This window comes from Drosophila kikkawai, chromosome X (assembly GCF_030179895.1).
Source record: "Drosophila kikkawai strain 14028-0561.14 chromosome X, DkikHiC1v2, whole genome shotgun sequence".
NCBI lineage: Eukaryota > Metazoa > Arthropoda > Insecta > Diptera > Drosophilidae > Drosophila > Drosophila kikkawai.
Genome location: NC_091733.1, coordinates 3,712,055 through 3,737,925, shown reverse-complemented (window position 1 = coordinate 3,737,925; position 25,871 = coordinate 3,712,055). Strand labels below are relative to the sequence as shown.

Here is a 25,871-nt window from a genome sequence, read left to right as displayed (position 1 = left end):
AATTCAGCAAATGCTGGAAGCAAAAGTAATAAGACCTAGTTGTTCTCCTTTCGCTAGCCCAATATTAATGGTTAAAAAATAGGATGGTAGTGAAAGATTGTGCATTGATTATAGAGAACTAAACACAAATACAGTATCTGATAGATATCCCTTGCCATTAATTTCAGACCAGATTGATCGCCTGCGAGGCGGAAAATATTTTCAATCTTAGATATGGCCAGTGGTTTTTATCAGGTACCTATTCATCCGGATTCGATAGAAAGAACCACTGAGGGTCAATATGAATTTTTAGCAATGCCGTTTGGACTGAAGAACGCGTCATCTGGTTTTTCAACGCGCTATAGTCAAAGCCTTGGGTGACTTAGTCAATACGTATGCGGTGGTCTACATAGATAACGTTTTAATTGTTTCAAATTCTGCAGAGGAAGCATACGAGAGATCTTTTAAAACTCACTTGCTCACCAAAATGTAGTGCAGGTCCTTCACGAAGAAAGCGCTTTTCTGAGAAAAACCTGGAAATCAGAAAATAATTTTTTGGACAAGCCAACCAACACAAAAAAAAAAAACTCGAGACACAGGGCAGAAATCACTCAATTAAAATCGATCCACATATATTAAAATCACTCAATTTTTGCCTTTGCCTATTTGTCATAATTTTCGCTTACAAATAAAATTTTTCTCTCATCCACATGGCCATTAGGTAATCACACACAAAGAATAAAAAAAAAATTGAATAAAAACTTAACCAAATAAAATTTAATAATTATTTCATGGCTGCTTGACTTTTCTCCTCACTGATTTTTTGAAAATTTTAGGTTTAGATTAAAACGTCTTCACCATATAATTGTATTATTATTTGCCCTTTTTCTCTTTGGTGGGCGCTTCTCTTGGCGGATTTTTTTGGCAAAGGCACACTTTTCAATCCCTTTTCACTCCTTTAAATAAAAAATAAGGATTTCACTGCCCTGCCGAGATTTATACGCCTTTTTTTTCTTTCCCCCGGCGACGTTGAAACACGCCCCTTAAGGCGGCTGCGCGACGATTGCGGGACTCCAAAAAAAACTCAAACTGGAGCGGCGGTCGGTTGAGCTTTTGCTGCTTAACTTCGGCGATTTCTCTGCGTACTTCGGGGTCTCTCTAATTTGCCAATACCCACTCAATTAATGTGATCTATAATTTTTAGCAATAAGTTTCGTATCAAGCCGCCAGGCCTTAGAGCTACGCTGAACTTACACAAGTTTGCTTTTCCGGTCTCTGGCTACGGGCTGCTTGAGTTTAAACTGGTAAAAAAACTCAGACTTGGGACTATTCCTTCCCAGCTCAACTTTCCCCTTTGACGAAACGATTGGAAAAGAAAGATATAGACGCCCAAAAAGTGGCGGTAACCCCTAGCCGAACCTGGGAGATAGAGCCAGGGAAAGTTGACAGAGGGGTCTGTTACTCTCCTTGCTGATTTCCTTTTGCCCCAATCCCGTTCGCAGAGCGACTCCTAGACTCCACAAGCGCTACAAAACACGTTCGGAGCTACAATAACAATTGAAAGCTCATACGTTCGCAAAAAAATCAGAATACTCTGGAGTGGAGCAAGGACCGGAAAAGAAGAGGTTCAAGACGCAAACGCCGATAAGCTGCCATGGTTGTGGAAAACTGGGACACACAATAGTGGATTGCCGCAAGAGGAAAGCAGAGGAAAGAAACGAGACGAGAACAGCCAGCAACAGCAGACAAGTCGTGACGTGTTACAGGTGTGGCAACATTGGCCACTTTGCTTCAGCGTGTACGAAGGGGACAGCAACAGCGAATAGAAACATCGAGAAGAGAGTGGACGTGTGTGCGGTACTTCAGCCAAAAGGGACGGCAAGACAATTTGGTGAGCGGTCTCCATTTTTCTTCGATTCGTGTTCCGAATGCTAGTTGGTGAAAGGAAGCATCAGCGAGAGGCTTGCTAGAAAGAGATGCCATAATCTGGTAGTGTTGAGAGGCATAGGCGACAATGTTGTCAAAAGCAATATGCAAATTCTCTCCACCGTACAAATTTCAGAATTTAGCTTTAAATTATTGTTTCACGTAGTTGATGAAAATTGCCTTAAACATGACATGATAATTGGACAAGATATTTTTCAACTTGGTTTTGGAGATATGTTAGAAAGCAACAGGTTCAATATTTATAGAACCCAAACTGTATTAACTGTAATTGATAAGTAATAGTGATAAGTCAAAACAAAACGATATATTGGCCAAGTATTCCATGTTTTTCATTGACGGTATCCCTAGCAGGGTGTAACTACGGGTTCATTGCAAATTCGCCTGCTGGACATAAATAAAACGGTTCAGAGGCAGCCGTATCGCCTTAGTGAGGACGAGAAGCAAATAGTGAGGGAGAAAATTCAGCAAATGCTGGAAGCAAAAGTAATAAGACCTAGTTGTTCTCCTTTCGCTAGCCCAATATTAATGGTTAAAAAATAGGATGGTAGTGAAAGATTGTGCATTGATTATAGAAAACTAAACACAAATACAGTATCTGATAGATATCCCTTGCCATAAATTTAGACCAGATTGATCGCCTGCGAGGCGGAAAATATTTTCAATCTTAGATATGGCCAGTGGTTTTTATCAGGTACCTATTCATCCGGATTCGATAGAAAGAACCACTGAGGGTCAATATGAATTTTTAGCAATGCCGTTTGGACTGAAGAACGCGTCATCTGGTTTTTCAACGCGCTATAGTCAAAGCCTTGGGTGACTTAGTCAATACGTATGCGGTGGTCTACATAGATAACGTTTTAATTGTTTCAAATTCTGCAGAGGAAGCATACGAGAGATTATATGAAGTGTTGCGTATCCTATCAAAGTCTGGGTTTTCTTTCAATGTAAAAAAATGTAAATTTCGCTTAAGAAAAAGAAGAAGAAGAATCGATCGGTTGTGCTTTGTATCGCTCCGCTGTTGTTTTTACCTATTAAAACAAAACAATTAATATAAATTACTTGGTTTCATTTACCAACACCTTAAGTACCTGCGTATTCCTTATAATTTGGAAAACTGCAATTAAATCAATCTGTAAAAGTGAATCAAGTTAATAATTACAAATTGTGAAAGTTCGCTTTGACACAGATATTCTCGTACATATACACTTATTAACTCACCACAAAACAAATACACCGAAACCAATACACTAACACAGCAAAATCGCTACACTCAACAACACAACAAAAGATACTGCCGAAGATGTCTACGTCCACTGCATCCAAACGCCTACGCAGCAACGCTGGAACCGCAAATGAACCGCAAATGCCCCCTCGTCCCAGATTCTGGATCTGCTTAAGTTAAGGTGCGCTTCCAGGAGCAGACGGATGAGATTACGGCCTTCGTAAGGGAAACGGAGAAACGCATACTTAGTATTCTCTCGGACAGACTGGATTCCATTGCGGGTGAGGTGAAGCAAACTGGAGAGCGGGTATCTCGCCTGGAGCGGGAAGTAGTTGATCTGCGCTCGCAGCGGGAACAGCTGAGTGTTCTTGTTGACCGTCTCAGCCAGGAGGTAGCAGACATGCGGGTGGTCAAAGAGAGAGTGGGAGGTGTGGAGGCTAAACTGGCTGCTCACAACGCGGCTAACAATGCGCTTGACCTTCGCATACATGGAATCCCATATATTGAGGGTGAAAACCTAAAAACACTTTTTCATACTCTGTGTTTTTCACTGCACATAACTCCGCCACCGCGGGTTCGGGACATTTTCCGGGCCCGTAAAACACAAAGAACAAATGTCGACCCGGTCATTATTGTTAAGTTGGATAACTTGCGAGAAAAGATTGGGCTAGTGAAAATAATTGCAGCGTACCGGCGAGGAAATAAAATGCAACTGAGCTTAAAGCACGTGGGTATCGACTCTGATGCTCCGATCTATGTTAATGAGCAGCTTTTAAGAGAAAATTACATCATCTTCAAAGAAGCATTGCGATTGAAAAAACACAAGTTTTTGACTGCAGTTTTTACCCGACATGGCCTTGTTCATGATCGCTGTAATGGGAGCGAGAATGTGCGATGCATAGCGCGCATTGAAGAGCTTAACGTGATGTGCGATAACGAACCTCCTCTCTCCTCCTCCCGCTCTTCACTACTCCCCACACTAGCCTTGGAGGATGGACCTGCACAATCGGAGAGCTTTCGCTCTTAATTTTATTCGTACTCTTAATGTTCATTTAATTGTTAGGTTATTCATTAAATTGTATCAGTATATAAGTAATTGTTTAATGTTTAATGTCTTTTGTTACACTGAGTTTGCGCCTCATAAATGGTATGTCCCAAACTATGTGGGATAATGTAGGGGGTTCCATGACTGGTAGCATTTTAAGAGTCTTAACTAATTATAAACAGGGCTTAAAAGTGGTTCATATTAATGCACAGAGTCTCTTAAGAAAAATTAATGAGTTTAGGTATCTGTTCGTGAAGTCTAACGTAGATGTAATATGTGTATCTGAAACGTGGTTTATGTCTGAGCAGTCTGATTTATTGGTTAATTGTGATGGTTATAATGTTTTTCGTTCTGACCGAATTGGGAACGCTGGTGGAGTGGCTATATATGCCAGCAACAGTCTAAACTATGAGGTCAAGTGTAAACAGCCAAACGATAGTCCCATAGAATATATATTTTTGGAGGTAAATAGTATTTCAAAGGAAACAAAATCCCTCATCGGCTGCATTTACCGACCTAACCGAACGATTGAATACGCACCTTTGATAGAGACTATTCGTGAGATATCTACTGCCTACACTGACATTATATTTGCAGGCGACTTTAATAGTACCGTCCTTAATGAGAACCACCTAATAGATAGCTTCGAGGCTTTGGGCCTTTATGCTGTCAATAAATCAATGCCTACTCACTTCACTGACTCCACTGATACCCTTCTTGACTTGTTCTTCGTAAATGACCCTAGTTTAATTCTTCTATATGACCAGGTCGCAGCACCAGTTTTCTCGAAACATGACCTTATATTCTTGACTTATGACGTATCTTTGACCCATAATGTTAACTCGTTCTGCATTAGGGATTATAAAGGCATTAATGGTTTGGTTATCCAGAGCGAATATAGTATGTGTAACTGGTCTCCTATTTATCAATGTACAAGTGTTGAGTCCCAATTAAATGTCTTAAATATTAACATATTAAATATGTATAACAAATGTGAACCTGTCAAAATAAAAGTTATTAAACCAAGGCAAAACCTGTGGTTTAATAATGAAATAAAGGAACTTATACATCAACGAGATATCGCGTACAGGAAATGGAAGCGGTATAAGACTGACCATTTTTGCACTGTGTATAAAAAATTAAGATGCAGAGTTACAAAACTTATAAAGGTTGCCAAGGGCGAAATATTCTAACTAAAATTTGAGAATGCCACCACGTCAAAAAAGACCTAGAATGAACTCAAAAAATTGGGAATCGGAAAGTGCAGGCAAACAAACAATAACTATATTGATGTAGAGAATCTCTGTCAATCGTTTACGCAAATCGATGTACCTGAAGCAACTCATAACCAGTACCTGAACAATATATATAGCTGTGATAATAGTTTTAGCTTTATGTGCGTCGATGATGTTTTAAATGGAATCCTCAAAGTTAAATCGAATGCTGAAGGTTTAGATAACGTCAGTCCCAAATTCTTAAAACTTATTACTCCGCTACTTCTTCCACATATAACATACATCTTCAATACTGCAATTACTATTTCGACTATGTGATGTTTTAAATGGAATCCTCAAAGTTAAATCGAATGCTGAAGGTTTAGATAACGTCAGTCCCAAATTCTTAAAACTTATTACTCCGCTACTTCTTCCACATATAACATACATCTTCAATACTGCAATTACTACTTCGACTATGCCCACAACTTGGAAAAAGGCAAAGATTATTCCAGTTCAAAAACCAAATAAGGAATACAGACCCATTTCAATCCTTCCCTTTCTTGCAAAGGTGCTTGAAAATTTCATGGCGCAGCAGATGTTGAGGTATCTCGAAGATAACTCCCTGCTGGCGCAAAAACAATCTGGGTTCAGGAAGAAAAGAAGCTGTATTAGTGCAATAATGGACATTGTCGAAGATATTCGGAAGCAACTAGACAATAATTGTGTGACGTTTTTAACTCTATTGGACCATAGCAAAGCATTTGACTCGGTAAACCACTCTATTCTCTGCTCTAAGTTAAAAAATCTCTTTAATTTCTCTGATACTGCAGCTCGATTTATTGAGTCATACCTAAGGTGAAGGTCACAGGCAGTTGTCTCTGGCACTCGCATGTCTAGCTGTAGATTGCTAAGACGGGGAGTACCTCAGGGATCAGTACTTGGTCCTTTGTTATTCTCTTTGTATGTTAATGATTTACCTAGTGTTCTATCTGACTGTGAAGTACATATGTATGCGGATGATGTTCAAATTTATGTTAGTAGTCCTGTTAATCAGTTAAATATTTGTATTAGTAAGAGCAATAATATGCTCAAGAAATTAAATGACTGGGCAACATGCAATGGATTAAGCATTAATCCGAAGAAATCCAAATGTTTAGTAATTTCCAAGAGACCACTTGATACTGGAAACCTTCAAAATCTGGTTATAAATAACAGCCCTATAAATTACACCACAAATGCTAATAACTTAGGGATGACTTTTAATAATACACTCTCTTGGAGCAAACATATCACTAAAGCCTCTGGTCGAACATATGGATTGTTGAGACAACTTGCATGTACTAAGACACTCCTTCCGCAACACATAAAGACCTTAGTTGCAAAAACAATCCTTATTCCAACACTATTCTATAGAATAGAGGTGTTTGGACACTGTGACTCACGAGATTTCCATAATTTATCAGTAGCCCTTAATTCAATAACTAGATATGTGTTTCATCTTAGACGTCTTGACCATGTATCCAACTTGACAACTAAACTTCTTGACCTTGACTTGACTGCATGGATTACCTATAGAACTCTTACTTACTTTCATAGAATTATAACTTCGAAAGAACCAAAGTATTTGTGCAGTGTCCTCTTTTAATAAAGTAGTAACTTTAGTAGTAGTAGTAGTAGTAGTAGACTTTAAATTAGGATATAGTTTATTTAACTCGACTTTTAACTTGTAATTTAAGTTTACAAAATATGGATTATATATTTGTGCTTATCCGAAACGTGTGCGATCAAAGCGAGATTCTGGCGGCGACTGCTGAACGAAGAGTTGCCAGAGCTTAACACTGCAATCGACTGTTCTATCTAGTATTTTAAAGAAGGGAGCCAGAAACTAGTAGGTGAGACCGCTCCTGGTGACTCTGGCCACTCCATCAACACTACCGGATCCCACATTTGTATGATAAACTTGTGTTTGCAAATTCACTTAGAACGAATAACTTGATATGTCCCAGATACAAAACTTTATGCTCAAACCGTCAATTTTTTATAAACGCTATCTGTCAATGGAACAACCTACCACACTATTTTAAAACCATAAGGAGCGCAACTCAGTTTAACAAACTAATTAAAGAATATTTAAAACAATAAGCAAAAGACTATATTTATAATATTTATAGTTTTAATATAGATTAAAAAAAAAAATAAAATAAAAATAAAAATAAATATAAAATAAAAAAAAATAAATAAAAAAAAAATAAATAAAAATAAAAATAATATAAAATAATATAAAATAAATGTAGGGATAATACATATTAAGTTTATTTTATTTTAGGGTAAAGTTCACAAGATTATAAATGTTTAAATTATTTACGGAAAATTCTTCTTTCGCACTATGGACGCACTCGACTTGCCTCGTTTAGTTTTCTACAGCGACTGACTTCGACTCTACGAATTTAGGGTTATGGACATTATGAAAGCAAGAGTGATGGCAGATCAGAGTTGGGAGTGGGACAACAATACTGTACTCCTTTGCTGATGAAATAGTGGCGGTTATGGTGAAATAGGAATTAGTGTGTACACTCCATGTTTATTAAGGCTGTCCCTAATACTCCTACTTACTCCAATCCCACAATCGGCCATCCTGAATATTCATTCGCCCCTGAATGAACTCCATTTTTTAACATATTCTGCTGCAGTTGTGGTAATTTTAGGTCCTTCCTGGTTCCCTTCTTTCTCAACTTCATAACGACCGTGGTTTAGTTTTTTTGTTATTTTATACGGGCCGAAAAATTTTGGTCGAAGTTTCATACCTGTTCCATACTGAGTTCTCTTTATAGCAACCAAATCTCCTACTTCATACTCAGTTTCGACCTTTCTTTTCTCATTAAAGTTTCTCCTGTTCTCCTGCTGCACCTTTTCTATATTTTCCTGTGCTTTCTTGCGAATTTCATCCCTCTCATCTTTTTGTTCTTCTATTTCTAATTCTTCTAGCAGCTCCTTTATATCATCTATTTTAATTCTCATCTTCAATCCTGTCGAAATTGTAAACGGACTATACTTAGTTGTTCGAGGAGGAGTATTGTTTATTATCTGTTGGACTCTTTCTACGTGGCGATACCAGTTTACAGGGTTTTCCTGACACATTTTCCCTAACATCGGAATTACGATCTTCTGAATTCGTTCGACTTGTCCATTGCCTCTGGGTAAACCTGTTGTGATGTGAAGTAGCTGAATGCTTTCGCGATTGCAGTACTCTGTGAAAGATCCTGAAGTGAATGCTGTTCCCCTGTCTGTGACTATTCTGCGAGGATTCCCAAAAACTGCTGCTTGCTTCTGAAGTTTTTCTATAACCTCTTCTGTTCCTGTTGATTTTGTCGGATAAAGCCAGACGAATTTTGAAAATCCATCCACAACCGCCAGTATGTGGTTATACTTCTTCTTCGTGTCGGTAAGTGGACCGACGTGGTCGATGTGGTAGGTTCCGTGTGGTTCCTGAGCTTTGTCGATCGGCGATAGTAATCCCTCCTTTTTTCCGCGTTTAGAGTCTATTATCAAGCACTCTACACATCCTCTAACAACTCTTTCTACTTTATTTTGAATTCTTGGAATGTAGTAAGACTTCTCTAGTACGTCTCTGGTTTTTTTAACTCCGAAGTGACCCTCCTTGTGAGCTATTGAAATAATTTTATCTTCCATCGATTCGGGAACGACAAGCAGTTCATTTACTGGGTCCTTGTAAAGGGTATTATTTTGTAAATAGAAATCTTCGTCCTCCTTGTTGCTGACCAATATGACTTTAACAGCTTTTTATCCAATTGTCTCTGTTCTGTGCTTCAATTAAACGTGATTTTGTGGAATCCGTGATAAGAAAGCAAGACAAACGGCTGAGCGCATCAACATGCCTCATCTTCGTTCCGGCTCGGTGTTCTACTTTGAACTCGAATTCCTGCAAAGACATGGCCCACCTTGCAACTCTAGGGGGCAGATCGTCTTTTTTGATGGTCATTGCAAAAGCGTTGCAATCTGTAACTACTGTAAAGGGTTTCCCTAACAAGTACACTCTCCACTTTTTCATTGCGTTCACAATGGCTAAAACCTCAAGCTCATAAGAACTGTACTTCTCTTCACAAGCATTTGTTTTGCGGCTCATAAATTCGATCGGGTGAAATTGCTGATCATCAGGGTCCTTTTGCATCAAAACGCCGCCAAAGCCGTATTTACTTGCATCTGTATGTACTTCCGTTACAGCCAAAGGATCGAACAGTTTGAGTACTGGTGCTGATACCAATAGTTGTTTTAAGTGGTTGAAGGAAACGACACCCTGCTCAGTCATCACGAAGGTCCTATCGTTTTTCTGATTTGATTCCTTCCGAAGCATGTCGCTCAAAGGCTTTGCTACCAAGGCATAGTCTTTGATAAAGCGCCGCATATATGACGTTAAGCCCAAGTATCTCTGCAGAGCTTGTCTACTTTGAGGAACTGAAAAGTTAACGACCGCTTTGATTTTCTCGTCCGTTGGGGATATGGTTCCATTTTCAATCGTATAACCTAAAAAGTTTATCCTGCCTTTCAAAATCTGTGCTTTTTCCCACTTAATTTGTAAACCTGCCTTCGATGCTGCGTTTAATACGATCTCCACAGCCTTGATTCCATCTGTTTCGTCCTTGCTGGGCACGATTATATCGTCCATATATACTACGATTGTCTGATTTTGAATAAGTTCTCTCAAGACTGCTGAAACAACGACAAAACACAGCCGGAGAGTTTGAGATACCAAATGGAACATGCGTAAATTCATACTGTCCCTTATGAGTCACAAAAGCGGTATATTTTCTCGAATCTTTGTCAATTGGGACATGGAAAAAACCGTTCATCATGTCGAGGGTGGTAAAGATTTTCGACCCTTGCAGTCTATCCAGGACATCGTCAATCAGGCTCATTGGAAAGTTGTCTTTCTTGATTTTTTGGTTGAGTTTTCGATAGTCGCAGCAAAATCTCTTCGATCCATCCTTTTTTGAGACCAGTACTACAGGTGATGCGTACTCTGAGCAACTTGGTAAAATTATTCCCTCCGAAAGCCATTCCTGCACCTGCTTTTCTATGAAACATTTGTTCTCGTACGAAGTGCGTCGCGGGCGTTGATAAACAGGAACATCATCTTCCAATGTGATCTTCATATTAACCGGAGACACTAAAGACTTTGCTGGCTTGTAATTTTTAACGAGACTTTCTACTTTTAGCTTCTGACTATTTCCCAGGTGAGATAAATCAATTTTATCGAGGACTGAGGTTTCATCGATTATCTCTGTGACACGCATTCCTTTGAATGCCGAAGCGAACTCTTTTTCTTTTGCCTTAAGGTCGAATCATCCAATTGTTTTAAGCTCGCCTTTTCCGATACCTCTAAGATGTTTAACTACAGGCTTGAGTTTCAAATCTTCAAAACTTCTGAAAATATCCTCCCTCATCAAGCATAAGTCGCACCCCGAATCTATCATAGCTACAAATGTCAAGCCTTCCGCTACTACTGTTTTGTAAATTTACCCTTTTTCGGTATTAACTCCAACAACATTCGCCTGTTCGCTCTTTACGACAATATCGTTTTTCTTCTGCGTGCAGTTCCTTGAGATGTGCCCTTTCTGGTTGCAATGATAACAAACTATCTCTCCTTTACACTCTCTGGCAATGTGACCTTCACTGTTGCACTTGAAACATTTTCTCTGAGTGTTACCATGTGCTTTGTTAACTGTTACCTCTTTCTTAAAAATTTCCTTACTATTTCCCTTTCCTTTAATCTTTTCGTAAATAGAAATTTCGTCCTTCAGCTCTCTGACAGTTTTAGCGCGATACAATCCAGCTTTATTTATCTTGCCTTCTGGTATGCCCTCAACAACATACGAAACCAAACTTTCCTCATCAAGATTAATCGATTTGTTGATCTCCATCATGCTGTACAAATATTCAATACATGTCTCTTTTGGTTGTTTTTGCTTCTGCCGAAGAATCTTATGAATTTCAGCTGAGCATAATTTTTTACCGAACTCTTCCTTCAAAGCTTTCTTCAACTCTTCCCAACCCCTAATTCCGTTTGTACTTTTGATATAAAGCTTGGCGGCTCCCATCAAAAGTTGTTTGGCGTAAATGAATCTTTGCAAATGGTCCCACCCTACAGTTACTGCAACATCCTCAAACTTGTAGTGACCAACTAAGCTTACACTTACAAAAACTTTTCGACCCACCCTCGCACTTAAAATTATAGGAACTTTTCCATAGCGAAAATAGCTAATAACTGGCTAAGGCCAATCACGATTGACAATGATCGTACGATTGAACAGTTAGTCTAAGGAAAGCTCAGAACCGCGGTTACCTGCAGTCAGCTTCCCAAAGCTTAATTCACTCTTTGATAAAAACCCTTTGGAAAACGTTTATGTTTCTCAGCGCTGCCAAAATTTAAGTCAATATTACACGCGGTAATAAAATTTATTAACCCTAGACGGTCATGCTTATTTTTCCTACGTTAAGGTTATGCTTCGTCGAATCGACGACGCCAATTTTAAAATAAGTATAATTGTTAAAAAACAAACAAATATTGTAAAAAAAAATTTTACATCGTTTAATTCAACATTTTAACTGTTCAAAATTAGAAATATTAATTCATTCTCATATTAAGAATATACTTAAAAACTAAAAATAAAAAACGACCTTTTTTCCATTTTTCGATCTTTTGTGATTTTGCGTCGTCGAATCGACGAAGCATGACCGTCTAGGGTTAATTGAGTAAACCGCGTGAACCCAGAGTGGTATAGCCAGCTATAACTTCGTGTGTGAATTTGTGCGTGGAGAAAGGTGAATAATTGCCAATTTAGTGCGTTTCAATGCTAACTCAGTTTTCATAGGGATCCGACTTCGAAGGCGTGACGGAGGCCTAGGCCTCGAAAAGGCAGATTTCCCTGCTCTACGGCCGTTTTTAGCCGATTCCGCCAACCGTCAGCAGTGGATCTCAGTTGACCTACAGTTTCGCTCCATAATCAGCGGCCCGGACGGACTTAACCTCCGGCCGTTGATTACATAACCGCCCACGTATGGATGAAAATCATAATTTAAATATAAGTTTGATAATAAAAAGTTTTCCAAAGTTTTGCAAAGTTTTGCAAAAACACAAGTCAAGAAAAACGAACACAAAGCACAATAGGCAAAGAGAAAGATTGAACTGCGTTAATTTATTTACGACTAAACACACGTCTTCAAGTTTCTGCAGCTAATTTTATAACAACCTTTATACCTTAAAAGTGAGACGAACACAATGAAATACACACCAATTTCGGAATTTTCTTGGAACACAACAAAAACTTTAACGAAACATAAACAAGACGTTCACAAAAAAGGGTTATTCGGTAAAATTAGTTTTACGAAAAAACATTGATTGATATCTTGATTTAAAGTTCATACCTTCAATTTTAAAATTAATTTTAAATATTTAAATTCCAAGCACTCTAGCGTACGTGTGATCTCTTTAAAAATAGATTTGAACAAGAGAAAAAACTGTCTGGACGCAGCTGAACACGGGTTCATGTTTGCAATGCAATTTTTAAAAAGCTCCTGTATGTAGTTGAGAAGCTTAGAGTTTGAAAAGGCAATTCATTTAAATTTTATTTAAATCCTACGATATGTAATTTTTTGACTTTTGGTCTCTGAATCACTGTGCAAGGGAACGTTCTCCACAAAAATACTTTGATCCTCAAGAATTTTGAAACGTCATAAATGTTAACTTAACAGTTTAGTGTTAAGATAACAGCTGTTAAAGTCAATTGTTGCAAGTAAACAACACGTTCTGTCTTTGAGGTTAACTTTGCTGTGCAATTTCAAATTGAAATATCTCAGGCAAGAAATCAATAAATAATCAAATTCAAAATGAATATTGATTCTTCAGGTAAGTACTATGTGTTGATACTAATATGTTGCGTGGCCTGGCAAAAATCCTCCTTCTGAACCCTCCCCGAGGATGCCGGCTGGGCAATGGGCACTATATTAGCCGGACAGGGGTAATGCATTGCTGCTTGTCCCGTCCGCGATAATACAGTGTCTAGCTAAGGCCACGGTTCAACTCCTTCTGCCCTAAAAAGCCTAAGGAAGTGAGCCGTTAGCCATGGGTGAAGGTGCCTTGCGGAAGGCATAAAATGCATGTGGGTGGTACCCCTGAAAAAGAAACCATTCTGGAGGGTTTAAAGGAAGAAACCAGGGCTGGGATGTCAGCCCAAACGTCGGTGGAAGGCGTGACCGCAACCACCGGCGGGCACGGGGGGGAGCAATCCTCTCTGCGTGTCACCAGTGGTTACACCTCTGATGTGACGGGAGCAGGTCATGTCAGTTGCAACGCAACTGCCGAAAAAACTACGCAGGGGAAGTTGAGCCGCTCACGTGCCATAGTCGATACATACTCGGACCTTGAGAGCGTGCAGCTTCTCCACTCACCGAAACCAGGCACCAGCTCCCAGCGCAGGGACGGGCCAAAGCGGTCAAGCGAGGGTATGAAGGCCAAGGCGCTGTACAAGGCTGCCCTCCGCATCCAGGATGGGCTCCAGAAAAAAGCCGCCCTATCCCCAGAGGAGAAGGCAAAGCTTACCTGGGCTGAGGAGAAAATCGCTGAGGAGAGGCTTCACTTCGCCAAACTCCCCCATATGAGTTCGACTCGCGGATTCGCCAACAAGGTGGAGGAGACGCTTGCCAACAAAAGGCAGAGTTCAACCGAAAGCGCCTCTATGGACGCACCGGGGAGCAAGCGGCAACGCGGGCCTAAGGAGGCAGGCCCTCCCCAAGTGGCGAAAAAGTCGAAAAAAACCGCAAAAGTCAGTGAGGTGACCAAACGACACCTGATCGTGGCCCTCATTGACAGAAGCCATGAAGCCGGCAAAATGACCGAAGCGCAGTGGAAGATGGTGCATGAGGATAGAGGATGAACCCGAAGCTCCCATGCCCACCTTCGATGGCGCTGGGTGGCTAAATGGGGTCAAAATCCTAAAGTGCATGGATGACCCGACGAGAAAGTGGCTGACGCAAGCGGTCTGCCAGTTGAAGGCGCTGTGGGAGGGAGCCAAGCTAGAGGTGGTGGGCCGGGCGCTAATCCCATCCACTCCAAAAGCGAAGGTACTCTTCCCCATCGCAATCAAAGCGGACCGGGCGCTAAAGCTGCTGCAGCGTCAGAACCCGGATATCCCAACTGCGGACTGGAAGGTTCTGCACGTTGCGGCCCCATCACCCAAGGAGGGGGGCAAAGTGCAGTCCTCCAGATAAACAAGGAGGCAGAGGACATCCATTATCCCAGATACGGGAAGATGGCGTGGGGCATGGGTAGCGTATACCTGCGCCTCAAAAAGCGCCACCCCGGGGATAAGGTTGCTCACACCCTGAAGGCAGATGTGGTGGAAAAGGACCTAGGTCTGGAAACCATCGTGGATGCCGACCGGGAAATGACGCTGGATGAGTCCGACGAAGGAGAGGACGGTGACCTGACCGAAGTAGTCAACCCGTCGTATGGAGGTGAGGCCAGTACCCATGACACTCAGGGTGCTGCAGCTCAACCTCCATAAGAGCAAGGTCGCGTCGGCGGAACTCCTCATAGCCATGGAGCAAGGATCCACCGACATAGCTTTGGTCCAGGAGCTATAGATCGCCTCAGGCAATGCCATCGCCGGACTGAAGTCCGCAAATTACAATTTGCTCCATCCACCAACGGTAAGCAGGAATAGAACCGCCGTACTTGTACGGAAGGGTCTACACGCTAACCTTATGTCTCACTACAGCTCTGGTGACCTGACCGTGGTGATGCTAGAGAGCGGGAAAAAGCGCCTTTTGGTAGCTTCCTGCTACATGGCACACGACAGAACGGCCCCACCAGAAGAACTCATGAGCTTGGTAGAAGCCAGCCCGAAGGACCAGCAACTGCTCGTGGGTGCAGACGCCAACGCGCGTATGGGGAGCCCCGACATAAACGACAGAGGTGAGTCCCTCTTAGACTTTATACTCTCAACCAACCTGAGTATAGCAAACGTGGGGGAGGAACACCCTTTTGTAGGTCCCACCGCCTCAAACGTGCTAGATCTTACTCTGGTAAGGGGACAAGGTACTTTGGTATCAGAATGGAGAGTCCTTGAAAGACCATCCTTCTCAGATCATAAGTACATACGGTTCCAATACGCATTCGAACACACTCCAAAACAATCAGTCTTCAGGAACCCCCGGAATACTAACTGGGGAAAGTTCAAGGAGACTATCGTGACACGGCTCGCGATCCCTCCGGGCATAGTAGAATCCGCGGAAGACATAGAAAAGTCCCTAGAGACACTCTCCAAAGAACTGCTGGATGCGTACCACGCATCATGCCCTATATCGGACACGAGAAAGAGGACCAGGCCACCCTGGTGGAATAAGGACCTTTCGCTCCGACGCAACAAACTTAAAGAATTCTTTAAAATCGCCAAGCAGGCGAAAGATGACATCATCAATGAGGAATACAAAGTCCTACTTAGGGACTACAAGAAGGAAATACGCAAGGCGCAGAGAAACTCATGGAGAAACTTCTGCTCCAATATAGAGACTGCCCCGGAAACAGCTAGACTCCGGAAGCTGCTTTCGAATCAGCCAACCATACACAGTCAGCTCAAACGCGACGACGGAAAGTGTACTGAGGGTAGCGAAGAGGCCCTAACAGCACTAATGCACGCGCATTTCCCAGGATGCACTGAGGTACCCGATGCAAATAAGCACCAGGACCTAGCAACTGGGGTAGAGCATCTCCCAAAAGATTTAATATCCTCTGGTAGAATCCACTGGGCTATAGACTCCTTTGCGAGGATAAAAGCACCAGGACTAGATGGAATATTCCCAGCCATGCTGCAGGTGACGAAGGAGGTGATCACCCCATGGCTCTACGCAATATATACAGCTTGTTTAAGCACGGGCTATATCCCAATCCAATGGAGGACCTCTCGGATTCTCTTCCTACCCAAAGCAGGAAAGTGCAGCCACGTGAGCCCCAAGGATTACAGACCGATAAGCCTCACCTCATTCCTACTTAAAACGCTGGAAAATCTGCTGGACCTATACATCAGGAATGATGTAGGGAGACAACTGTCGACCAACCAGCACGCCTACACGAAGGGGAATCAGTGGAGACGGCACTACATTCGTTGGTAGCCACCATTGAGAGAGCCCTAAACAATAAGGAGTATGCACTTGGAGTGTTCGTGGACATATCCGGGGCATTCAACAACGTTAGCACGGACGCAATAATGGATCGCCTAGAAGCGACCAACTCGTCCCCCGCTATCAACTTGTGGATAAAAAATCTTCTAAGTTGCCGGCGGGTACAATCAGATTGGGGCACCGCTTCCATGGTGAGAGGAGCGCACAGAGGCACGCCGCAAGGTGAGGTTCTGTCGCCCCTCCTATGGAATCTGGTGGTAGACGACCTAATCAAGAGATTCGAGAGGAAAGCACCAAAGATAACAGCTTATGCGAATGACATAAGCATAATTATCACGGTAGTCTGTCCATCGACCCTCAGCTCGATCATGGATACAACACTCAGGGAGATATGTGAGTGGGCGGAGAAGGTAGGACTCAATATCAATGCGGATAAGACGGACCTTATTCTCTTCACCAAGAGATACAAGGTGCCGCAATGGATCCCCCCGAAAATAAACAAAACCAGGCTGACCCCGAAAACGCAAGTCAAATACCACGGCATTGTACTTGACAGCAAGCTGACGTGGAAAGCCAATGTAGTAGAGAGGATAAATAAGGACACCATAGCGCTACATGCATCCAAGAAGATGCTTAGCAGCACATGGGGCCTCTCACCCGCTCTAATGCATTGGGTCTACATATCGGTGGTGCGTCCGACTCTGCTGTATGGAGTCTTAGTGTGGTGGCAAGCCACGGAGAAGAAAACGTATAATAAGCTTATGGAGAGAACCCAGTGGCAGGCACTGCTCTGCATATCAGGGGCGCTGAGGTCAACCCCCACCAAAGCACTCAAAACCATAATCGGTATATATCCCCTAGATATCTAAGCGCAACTGACAGCAGGAAAGGCGGCACAACATCTGGTTGCATCAGGAAACTGGTCGCTACAAGGTTTCGGGCACAGTTCAATTGGTCGAGACATGAGCAGTACATCTGACTACATGATACCCAGAACGTGCCCGGATGTAAGCACAACAGTATTCATGGGACCAAATGACTGGAAGTCAGGCCAGGACTCTGCTCAACACCTCAATATATACACCGACGGCTCCAAGATGGAAGGATGAGTTGGAGCGGGCATATACTGTTCAGACCCTGAAATGAGGCTGTCGTATAAGCTACCAAGCTACTGCAGTATATTCCAGGCGGAAGTATTCGCCATCAGGAAAGCAGCAGAGTTTGCGCAGAGCATAAACCGTCCACATGAGGCGGTCAATTTGTAGACAGTCAAGCGGCGATAAGATCCATGCAATCATCAGCGGTGTTCACACATGAACATGTAAATAGATAAGATGCATCTGTTAAGCATAAAATAAATCTCTGCCGTAGCGCACTGTACTTGTCTATCTTTAAGTAAACCCGCCACTTGGGCCTGTGTAATACAAGCAATCCGAAATATGACCTCCTGTGAGCGGTCTGGGTTTGTTCAAGATATGCGCTATCGGGTTGCCGGTGTGCACCCTCATCTCACTTAAAATATTTCCCACGATCGGGAACTGTCCAATGCGTGGGTCAAGAACTAATATCTAAATGTACATTCTCATGTTAGCTATATAAGCTAGGATTGGAATGAAATAAACTTGTTTTTTTTACAAAAACTCAACGAATGAAGACTTCTCAGTTATTTTGAAGCTCTTTCATTTTGGTCAATCGGGCCTCCGAAGAAATTTGCTTCGATAACTCTGCAGTTTCCCCCTCTATGGTAAGGGACTCAGAGAAAGGCCAGCTCCTTTAAGCGAAGCAAAGTAACACTTGCAGCTAAAAGGTAGCAAAATAATTAACTCTTGTTTCCCCCCACCCGTGGTAAGGAACAGAGTATAAAAAAAAAGCAAAAGGATAAAAAAGAGTCCTTATTGTTTAAAAGCAACATTTTTCAATAAAAAATACTGGTAGTAAAAAAAAAAAAATGTTGTGGTCGAAAAATCGGCAAAATTAAAAAATAAATATAACAAATATTTATTGTGGGCGTTTTTTCGAGGCCGAAAACATCGAAAAGTCGCGGTAGTGAAACAAAAAAAAAAAGACCTATCGTGACAAATTAAAAAAAAAAAAAAGCCCTATCGTGACAAAAATAAAAAATACCGACTCCTCCAAGTGAAGTGAAGTGCAAAGTCAAAAATTAAATATACAAACACCAAAAAGTGCCAAAGAAAAAATTAAAAAACAAAGACACCCTCAAAAAAAAAAAAAAAAACAACACAAAAATCAAAAACAACAAGCCAAAACCAGACGTATAGAAGGAAGGAAGACCGCAGCAGAAACAACAACATCTACATTAAAGACAACGACAGCAGCAGCAACAACAGCAGCAGAAATTACAAATAAATCTGCAACAAGAACTACAGCGGCAGCGACGACCGCAGCGACAACGACAAGGAGCAGCTAAGTCTAATTACAACATTTTTTTAATATCTATATACAGGGTGACAATAAATAACCCGGACAAACATTTTTGATCATAACTTTTTAAGGAACTGTATTTGAGAAAAAATGCAGGTACACAACTATTGAATAGGTATTGTGTTATCATATATTCAGCCGGTTTCGAAGTGGCTTCCTTGGGCTGCGATGCAGAGCCCTAAACGTTTTCGGAAATTTAGCGCAATGGGCCGCAGGTCTTCTTCCGATAATCGATCCCATTCTTGGAGCAATGATTGCTTCAGCGCCTCCAAACTTATGTGGCGTTTAGCACATGCCCTGGACTCCAAAGTAGACCACACACTGTAGTCCATCGGATTAAGATCTGGCGAGTAAGGTGGCCATTCACTGGATGTGATAAAGTCCGGATTGGCTTTGCACCAGTCTTGAGTCAATTTGGCTCTATGGGCTGGGGCTGAATCCTGTTGAAACGTCCACTCCGTATCACCGAAGTGCTGCTGGGCCCAAGAAAGCACAACAGTTTCCAAAATGTCCCGGCGGTACACTTCCTGAATGATTGATTTTGACCCCTTGATCGATGAAAACAAGGGGTGTTTTGCCGGTGGCGCATATTCCTCCCCAAACCATTAAAGACTGCTCACATTGACGGCGCTCGATTATTGCAGAGGTACCTGGAGCTTCAGCCGACCAGCTTCTGTCATTTTGGTGATTGTGCGCCTGTTGGATGGTGAATATCTTCTCGTCCGTGAAGAGAATACGCTCCCATTTTTGACCTGCGGCCCGACGCTTTAGCTGACGGCATCTTTGGAGTCTCACGCGCTTATTGTCATCCGTAAGAAGCTGCACTTTTTGGAGCTTGTAGGGCTTGAGATTAAGTTCATTTTTTGCAATCAACCGAACACTTTCTCGATTCACTCCGATTTCACGGGCTATTTTTCTGACCGAGACTCTGGAATTCCGAGTGATCCGCTTTTTCACGATCTGGCGAATTCTGGAAGTTTTAGCGGTGTATATTCTACCTCGTCCGTGACGGTCACCTTCATGGCCAAGCTCATTAAATCGCCGGATAGCGTCAGAGACCGTTTGTTTTGGTATGCCAAGCAAACGAACAATGTCGCATTGGCGATTTCCTTGTTGAAACAGTTTTAAAATTGAAGAACGATTGTTAGACATCCCGAAACAAATATCAAATTGATGGGAATCACAAAAATGTAAATATATTTGTTTCAGAAAAGTACAAGCTATCGATAAATGCATTTATAATCGATATATCTATTTAACACATTTATAATCGATTGCTTCAAAATTTGTCCGGGTTATTTATTGTCACCCTGTATACACAGATACATCTAAGTAGATACATAGAAGTGTAAAGAATTTAGACAAAAACTCTTTTATTAAAAAAATAATAATAGTAAATATATATATAAATATTTTTCTTGTCCGCAAAAAACAAAAAAAAAAAAACAAAAATACAATGTTGTCCGCTGAGTCCATCGCTTTAATTAAAAGGCAGGTAGAGATAACGGAAAGAAGTAGACAATTGTTAACATTACCCAGCTTTAGTCTGGAATCTATCCGAGATTATGAAAAGCTAAAATCTGAATGCGTTACAAATCACTCGTCACTGCTGCGGATTGGAGTAGTCGATCACGACTACTTCAAACACAAGCATTTTGACGAGATGATGTTAGGTTTCGAGGCAATAAAAGAAAAAATTGAGAAAGTGTTTAAAACGGCAGAAGAGGAGGCAGAGAAAAAAACAGAACAAAAAAAGATAGATCTAGCACTAGAGCAACTAGAGAGTTATTTACAAGATACTCTTCTTGCAATTCAGGAGGATAAAGTAAAAACGTTTGACATTAGGATCAAAAAAATTAATTTTTATTGGGATAGACTGATTAATTTAAAAGAAGTCACCCATGTTGATGTCACCGATAGGGCATATGATTCGAGATTCGACGAAATCGAATTCGACATCGCAATATTAATAAGCGATATGAAAAAAAAACCCAGGAAGTTGTGCCAATAAAGGTAGATGTGGCAAATCACAAAATTGATGATTTGCCAACATTACCAAAAATACAGGTCCTAACGTTCTTTGGAGATTCCAAAGATTGGGACCTATTTTATGAGCTTTTCAATGAACTCATTCATTTAAGGGAGGATTTAAGTCCGACTTTAAAATTTAATTACCTCAAGATCTCGGTAAAAGGAGAAGCCAGAAACGTGGTTTTTCACTTATTACTGGGGTCTGGGGAAAATTATGAAGACGCTTGGGAATTATTAACCAAGCTGTATAAAAATAAACGGAAAATATTTTCCGAACAGCTTAATCACCTCCTTGAGCTTGAGAATGTGAATCTCGACTCAACAAGGCAATTAAGGATGTTTATTGACTCTATAAATGAGTCAATTCACATGATAAAATTAAAGGCACAAGTTTCCGATGAGGTTGATTTAATCTTTGCACAAATTATTTTAAAGAAATTTAATAAAGAGGCTCTGCAGCTTTATGAGAGCCATACAAAGAAACCAAAGGAAATTCAATTATTATCCGATTTAATTGAATTCTTAGAGCAGCGATTAAGTTCAATAAGCCCTGTTCAGGATGAAAATCCTGTTAAAGTAAATAATATTAGGAAAAAAGTTTTCAATTGTCCCATTTGCAAAGGTTTGGGACACACAGTGGCACAGTGCCAAACATTTAGAGCATTAAATCCATCAGAAAGGATGGAAAAAATTAAAAAAAGGCCAAATTATGATTTAAATGTTTTAATCACGGACATCACATAAAATGTCTAAGCAATATATCGAGTTCGAGTTGCAAGGGATATCACCATAGCATGCTGCACATAGCACAATATCAAAATACAGAAAAAGTCAATACGCTAAGGACATCGGATCAAGCCTTATTAGCTACGGCAAGGGTTCAAATAAAGAACTCAAAAGGAAAATACGAAAACTTTAGAGCTTTAATTGACACAGGGTCACAAATTATATCAGAAGAATCTGCGCAGGTTCTAAATTTAAAAAAAAAATCGATCTCAAACAGAGCCTTATTAGCTACGGCAAGGGTTCAAATAAAGAACTCAAAAGGAAAATACGAAAACTTTAGAGCTTTAATTGACACAGGGTCACAAATTATATCAGAAGAATCTGCGCAGGTTCTAAATTTAAAAAAAAAAATCGATCTCAAACAGAGATAAGTGGAGTATCTCCAAGCACAAAGTCGTAATTTCCATTAAAAATTCTCAAAAAAAATTTAATAACTGAAGCAATTATGTAGTTAAAGTTGACAAAGAACAATGGAAGAAAAATAAGTTAGCTGACCCCGAATTTGATAAGCCTGGTCGTATTGACCTAATCATTGGAGCAGACTTATATACTCACATTATACAGAATGGAGTTATAAGAATAGACGGGCTCCTTGGGTAAAAAACTCTTTTCGGGTGGATTGTTTCTGGGTGTAAAAAATCCAAAGGAAACAAAACAATTGTACCAACAACAATCGAGCTAAAAGATTTAGATCGATATTGGGAGGTTGAAGACGAAGACAGAAATGATATCGAGTCTGAAATATGCGAAAGTAAATTTATTAAAAGTACTATAAAAGATTCAGATGGACGATACATTGTGTCAATTCCATTTAAGGAGAATGTGACCTTAGGAGATTCAAAAAAACAAGCTATAGCGCGATTTATGAATTTGGAGAAAAAGTTAAAAAGAAATAATAATCTTAAGGTTGACTATGCTAATTTCATGAAAGAATACATGGACTTAGGACATATGGTTTTACCGCACCAGGCTGTGATAAGAGACTCCAGCCTGACAACCAAATTAAGAGTAGTTTCTATATGGATGACCTAATGACTGGCGCTGATTCGGTAAAAGAAGCCAATAAATTAATAAAACTGGTTTCACAAGAATTGCAGAAAGTGGGGTACAATTTGAGGAAATGGATTTCCAACGAGCTCAGAATATTAACCACTGTAGAAGGCACAGGGGATAATAAGGTTCTCAATATAGTCGAAAATGAAAGTGTTAAGACTTTAGGTCTTAAATGGGAACCGAAAAATGACTTATTCAAATTTAAAGTAAATTGTACGGAATCAAGTAGTACAAACAAAAGAGTTGTATTATCAACTCTGTCAAAAATATACGATCCATTAGGATGGTTGGCACCTGTTACTATTTTAGGAAAACTTTTCATGCAAAAACTTAAAATTGAATGGGATCAGGAATTATCCATAGAAGATAAAAATTATTGGGAAAAATATAAAGAAAATGTATTACATTTAGAAAATATTCGAGTCCCAAGATGGATTAATTCAAATAATCATACAGTCATACAGATTCATGGATTTGCTGATGCCTCCGAAAAAGCGTATGCTGCAGTAGTGTATGCTAAAGTTGGAAATAAGGTGAATATAATAGCCAGCATGAGTAGAGTCAATCCAATAAGAAATAGAAAGACAATTCCCAAACTTTCGACTATATTGCTCGGTGAATTGATCCAAAGATTGAAAGGATCTATTGACAATGTGGTCGAGATCTATGCTTGGAGTGATTCTACAATCACTTTAGCTTGGATTAACAGTGGTCAGAGTAAGGTCAATCTTATTAGAAGAAGAACGGATGACATTCGGAAACTGACAAATATTGAACGGAACCATGTAAAATCAGAGGAAGATTTAGCATCAAGGGGAATTGATTCTAACCAATTGACTAACTGTGATCTTTGGTGGAAAGGTCCAAAATGGCTATCTAACCCAAAAGATCAGTTGATCAGTTGACTTCAAAGCGTTCGGACGTGCTGCTCTCGCTATGTTGTGCGCCGAATGTAAAACCGAAATCTCGGCATCCCAGCTTCGCCTCTCTGAGGCTGTTCGCTGCGCTTCTCTCTGTCGTCGGGTCTATCATAGTGCCTGCGTTGACCTGCCCAGCGAGGCAATCTAACTTTTGCTAAACCCCAATATCTTGTGGCAGTGCGATGGCTGTGTTGTTGCCAACGATTCCCACTCTAAAATTAACTAACTCGATTCCAAAATTAAGACTCTGGAGTGCTTGTACCAGAATCTAAATTCCAAGTTCTCTGAGGCATTTCCTACCAACTGTGATGTACAACAACAAACAAGCACTGTCACTGTTAGGTCTCGCCAGCCGCTATCTGCTGAGGTAACGGTAGCTCCTCAATCATATGCTGCTGCTACCTCCTTATCGTTGGTCCAGGGACATGCCCCGTGACCCCCGAATGCTGTGAGAGATAACTTTATCACAGTTCAAAACAAAAAGAAAAGGAAGAAGATCAACAACAATAATAATAAAACCGTCGTTGGAGTTACGGCTGCGTCGGATAATATCCAAGTTTTGCAGAGCATTAAATATTTGCATGTTGGCAAGTTTAATGTCGCCACGGAACCTGATGCTATTTCCAATTATGTCTCCTCCAAATTAAACTTGGATGCTAAGGCAGTTTCTTGTGTTAAATTGGTAAAAAAGACGTTGACATTGCTACCTTAAAATTCGTCAACTTTTAGATTGGCGTCCCGGAACAAAACTATGACGAAGTATTTAACAATCAATTTTGGCCGCGCTCAGTTAAGGTCAAAAGATTTCTCCGCAGAGAGAGGATTAATAAGGAAGACACCATTATCGAGCTGGCTGGACCTTCAAGATCTTCAACCCCAACTCTTTCGGCAAAAAACCACCAGTCTTTCTCGTCGATGTTCTCTCGGATCTTCTTCCGCATTCCCTTCCCCGCTATAACCAGGCGCTCTGGCTTAGGCCAAAGACCCCACAGCAGCTTCATCGCCCTCTTCACCTGCACTCGTCATCCACTGCCCGGCTCCCATTGCACCAACGACAACAACAGATGGGGCTTGCGCTGTCCCTTTTGTGCGATATTCTCCAACGGCTTGGTTTGGTTGACGCCCGCTCATGTGGGCTCTTGGCAGCTATGCTTTCGCTCCCGCTGCTACAACAACTCTTGCCAATGTTGTTGTCTTCATCGTCTGCTGTGCGGCTGTATGTTGCGCAAAGCTCGGGTTCGCCGTTGGATCTTCGGGTTATGCTGTGTGCTGGCGGTACTGATACTCTTAAGTTGTCTACGACTTTGGATTGCTCCCTTAAGGCTCTTCTTGGATTTGCATTCCCATCTTTGCGGGCTGAGCGCAGCTTATGGTACCATCAACAACAGCTGTGGCCGTCTGACGTCGATGTTTATGGTTTGGATAGTACACAACCTTATCTACCTATTGCGGGCCTGTTGGAAGCTACAGACAACTCAGTCAAAGTTCGATCCATATCGCTGCTCAAGGATGCCACTGGATTGGTTGCTTGTGATCTGCACCCCGCATTATCTAATCCTACACCTGTTGTTGTTTTGGCTGCGCTGCCTGCTCATCATGAACCTGCGCCACCCCTCTCTTCTTCGTAATGCGACAGCTCCAGCCGGAAAGTATTTTTCCAAAATATATCTGGCATGCGAACGAAGACGGACGCTGTTTATTTGGCATCGTCGCAGTGTGACTATGACGTTATTATATTAGTTGAAACTTGGCTTAATATGGATTTCTTCGACAATGAATTCTTCGACCCCAATTTATACCAAGTATTCCGAAAGGATCGAGATGCTGCGAAAACACTGTGCTCTAGAGGTGGAGGCGTCCTTATAGCGGTTCGGCGAAGTCTGTGTTGCACATCTATCCGGCTTTGGAATGAGGACTCAATTCTGGATCAACTTTGCGTGTCTCTTGCTGGACCTTGGGAAACTATTTTTCTGGTGGTTTTATATATACCGCCATGCAACGCATTCGAGCCTCGTATAAGGCCCATGTGGATA

General features: G+C 41.1%; 1 protein-coding gene across 1 annotated transcript in view; it reads right to left on the bottom strand.

Annotated features, from left to right (window-relative positions):
- Positions 1-25,871, bottom strand: part of kl-5 (male fertility factor kl5) — an 871,112-nt gene that overhangs the window by 730,745 nt on the left and 114,496 nt on the right. The window lies entirely within an intron of this gene.